The sequence below is a fragment of the Trichomycterus rosablanca genome, chromosome 6 (genome assembly GCF_030014385.1).
Source record: "Trichomycterus rosablanca isolate fTriRos1 chromosome 6, fTriRos1.hap1, whole genome shotgun sequence".
Lineage (NCBI taxonomy): Eukaryota > Metazoa > Chordata > Actinopteri > Siluriformes > Trichomycteridae > Trichomycterus > Trichomycterus rosablanca.
Window position 1 is genome coordinate 26,848,166 of NC_085993.1, and position 4,497 is coordinate 26,852,662.

The 4,497-nt window shown below is 35.2% G+C and overlaps 1 long non-coding RNA gene across 1 annotated transcript; it reads right to left on the bottom strand.

Annotated features, from left to right (window-relative positions):
* Positions 1-2,423: 2,423 nt before the first annotated feature.
* Positions 2,424-4,245, bottom strand: LOC134316420 (uncharacterized). The gene is made up of 3 exons (XR_010013095.1): positions 4,186-4,245; positions 2,721-2,813; positions 2,424-2,521 (listed from the first exon to the last, which is right to left on the bottom strand). It is a non-coding gene; the product is annotated as an uncharacterized LOC134316420 (long non-coding RNA).
* Positions 4,246-4,497: the final 252 nt, after the last annotated feature.

Below are 4,497 nucleotides of genomic sequence, written 5' to 3' on the forward strand. Positions count from 1 at the left end.
GATTGTGTCATTACCAAGGGTGCTCCTGGCCATTGCCCTGTTTGTATCCTGACTGTGCTTACCTGGAAAACCAGTTTGTTTATTGTTGCTAATTATACTTTTGCTGGAGTGGCACAGGTTTATGGCTTAAAATAAATGTCTGTTGTGAAAGTCAAATAAACATTTTAATAAAATTTTCTTAAATTGTCTTAAATTTCTTTCATAGCTACTTGTTAAGAGCCTAACATAGTGGCGCCGGCGAGTAGGAAGGAAAGCACCGGGGCCGCGAGTGAGATGCCCTTGGCAGTTCACTCAGTGGATTAGAACAGACACTCATTCATACAACAGACAAACATAAAGGCTGCCTATCCAGCCCTCACCGCAGCCACCCCATTCCCAACACTGGGATACACGGCTACGGTGAGCACGGACAGCATGGCCGCAAGGGCTTCTGGGTAAAGCCCGTGGCGGCCCCCTAGCGGTGACGCTACATTATTCATGTACATTTTTGTCATTTTGCAGATGCTTTTACTCAAAGAAACTTACAATTGTGGCTGAATACAATGCAAGCAATTGAGGTTTAAGGGCCTTGCTCAGGGCCCCAACAGTGGCAACTTAGTGGTGGTGGGGCTTGAACCAGCATCCCACTGAATACTAGACCAGTACCTTAACCACTGAGCTACCAACTGCCAGTTCAGATATGTAAAAAGCTTTTGCCTGTAAAAAACATTTAAGTAACTGCTTTTTTTTTTTTTTGTTAAAAAAAACCTAAAAAGTTTAGTAAACTTAAAGTAAAATGTTTAGTCAACCTTAAATATCTAAAAGTTAAGCTGACTTGAAAATGTCAGCCTCACCTTTTTGAGTTTTCTCAACTTCAGGAGCCCAAGCAGTTGTGCAACTTGCTTTGCTAAGTTAGGTTGTTAGTTCACTCAAATCACTATTTAAAGTTGGACAAAATTACAATTACTATATGATTGTACTTGTAAAAAAAGGTTGATTTAACTTAAAATATTATTTTAAGTGAACTTATAGGGAAAATAAGTATGAATGCCTGAAGTTGAGAAAACTCAGAAAAGTGAGGCAGCTTACCTTACATTTTTAAGTTTGCTCAACTTTTTATTTTTTACAGTGCAGATAATTAAAGCTAGCAATGTTTAGAGAAAATTGCAATGTTTTTGTACAAAGCAGATGCTTTAATTTGTTGTTGCAGAACTTTTGAATAAAAAAATATGGAATTTCCAAATGTGCCTTTCATTTTCTTTAACTTAACTGTCATGTAATTAATACAAAAGGTTTCATATACAGTTTTAAGTAGAACAGAAATAAAATGTAATGTTAGAACAACTTAAATTGTTAAGTAGGTCCAAATTAACTAAGCTTCATAATATTCAGCATAATCATGTTAGCAGAACCTAATTTATTTGGGTTAGTGGAACAAAACCTGTATTTTAAGAAATACAAAAGCAAAAAAAAATTAAGGCAATAGTTTGCATGGATCTTTCTATGTTGGGAGAACATAAAAAAATGAGATGGTACAACTTGAATTTGTAGTCCTTCATTTTGACTTTATTTAGTTGTATTTATTACAGAACCTGAGTAGATTCAACTTAACCCCCCCCAACTCAAAATATTTAAGTTGACTCAACATAGTGATTTTAGTTATACTGTGATAATTTATTTAAGTATATTTTAAGTGGCTTAGATAGGTTCCATTTACTTAATAGAACCAAGTTAATTCAACTCAAAAAGATCCATGCAAACTATTGCCTTAATTTTTTTAAGTAATTTTAACACATCATTTTTTACAGTGTACAGTAAGTAACTGTACTGTAGATCTACAAAGTGCTTCTGTATAATAAGTGGAGCTGATAAAATGGACAGTGAGAGTATAACAAGGAGGTGGTTTTAATGTTATGGCTGATCAGTAATGAAGTTGACCAGACAAAACATGAAATATATTGGGTTCATATAAGATGGAATAAGAGTCAATGTAAGTGTAAGAAACACTGTCTTTTTTATTTGCATTTTCTACACTGTAAAAAGAGAATTGTTGGACCAACTTAAAAAAATTACTTCAATTGGTACCACATAAATGAATTAAGTTTTACTTAATTAAGTTTGAAAGTTAGATTAACACAATTTTTTTTAAGTCAGATCAATGTAATTTTTTTATTGTTTTCAATTTAAGTTTGCATTAATACAACTTAAATTAAGTCAACCTGAACTTAAGTCAAAAAGTTTTACAATTTTTCAACTCAATTATTTATTTTACTTAAAAGTGAAATGCTACTCCTTACCAATGTACTAGTATGGTTTTAGGTAAACTTTTGTACTAACCGTAGTGTCATTTTAGTTTGGTACATGTAATTAAAATACTGTTTTAAGTTGGCTAAAGAAACAAAAACACATGAATGTAATGCATTTTTTAAACTTTATTCAGCATTCTTTATATATATAGACTTCATAAGTCACCAACATGGCTTTTTGACCAACACATATGCATAAATTGAATAAAATGATGCATCATTTGTGTCCTTTACTCCTAAGACAAATGTGTATAAAATGCATAACAGTTATTAGGACCAAAAATGCAGATTTGTTTAACTATAAATTTAACAAGTTGTCAACAAGTGCACTTTGGTTACATTCATGACAGGAACTGTAGTTACTCATTACACAAGATTCATCAGTTCACAAGGTTCTATGGAACAGTTATGGACAATTTTGTATCTTTAATTTACCTCACTTGCACGTCTTTGTACTGTGGGAGGAAACCCACGCAGACACGGGGAGAACATGCAAACTCCACACAGAAAGGAAACGGACCGCTTCACCTGGAAATCAAACCCAGGATTTTCTTGCTGTGAGGCGACAGTGCTGCCCACTTAGCCACCGTGCCACCCAAATGCATTATATGTAAAGATTATACATGCTATGGCATTTCTCTTAAATTGTCATCAGTGATGTTACCTGCATAAATTAATATTTATGGTAGGACTGTCCCGAATACCATTTTGTGAGTTCAAGTGCTTTATTTCAAATCAGCAGCAATTATTTGTAGCGTTGTATGCTGCTCAAACAAAATGGGTCCAGCTCTAATTTGTAATTAACAGATGTAACCTACAACAAGCATATTAACAACACAGTAAATTCTTGGTGGCAGCACGGTGGCTAAGTGGGGTACAGAAATTTAATGTAACTTTATGAACAAGTTCACTAGCACGCTAATCACCAAAATAGCTCATAGGCTAAACAATATCAGACTGTAGTGTCTCTTTCTCTGCATACTTTAACACCATTTCACCCTATTCTTCAATGGTCAGGACCCCTTTCTCAGCACTGCAGTGACACTGACATGGTGGTGGTGTGTTAGTGTGTGCTGTGCTGGTATGAGTGGATCAGACACAGCAGCGCTGCTGGAGTTTTTAAATACTGTGTCCACTCACTATCCACCCTGTTATACTCCTTCCTAGTTGGTCCACCTTGAAGATGTAAAGTCAGAGACAGTAGCTAATCTGTTGCTGCACAGTTTGTGTTAGTCATCCTCAAGCACATCATTATTTATCACAGGATGCTGTTGAAAAGATATTTTTGGTTGGTAGACAAATTCTCAGTTCAGCAGTGAAACTGAGGGGTTTAAAAACTCCAGCAGCACATTAGTGCTTTAGTGTTTTAGTGTGTTGAGCTGGTATGATTGGATCAGAAACATTAGTTTCTGATCCAATCATACCAGCTCAACACACTAAAACACACCACCACATTAAGGTCCCTAAAGTGCTGAGAATGATCCACCACCCAAACTGAAAGTGGTGCAAACAAAATTGCGCGCGCGGACTCCCGAACTAAAGTGGCGGCAAGCTAATGTAAAACTTACTCACCTCAATATAAATACACCGCTTTTAGTAATGGGATTAAACAAGGAGAGTCCCTCCCGTATATTCGCTATAGAACTAAAGTAAAAACTGTTAATAATAACGGAATAACTTGGTTAACAGTTGGTTAATAACTATTTTAACAGCTACTGAACAACTATCAATTGGCTACAGCAGATTGTTTCACAAAACAGCAAAATTTAATCGATGATTAATGACTACGGGATAGCTGGTCTAAAACATTAATACCCAATCCACGTGTATACTTTTATATCTAACATCTAACACACTATTTAACAAAAAAATATATTTTTATAGCTAGTATTAGACTTACCTTTTTCTGAGAAGCAAGAGAAAACGGCTGCTGGACTGTAGGTGGAAAACTCTGGAAAGAACGTTCACGTACACGCATTGACGGCATGACGTCAGACGCACAAGGGAAACTTAATTGAAGTGCTTTTAATGGAACTAGAAAAGCGAGTTAGAGGAACAAAGTGTATTTTTTAAGTTGATTTAATCCACAAAATTACACTGCTATCAGTAAAGCAAAAAGCTGAATTAGACTAATTCAAAATTCTACATTAATTCAACTACTACTAGAGTACACTTTTTACAGTGTATACTGTCCCAATTTTGTTCTGATTTG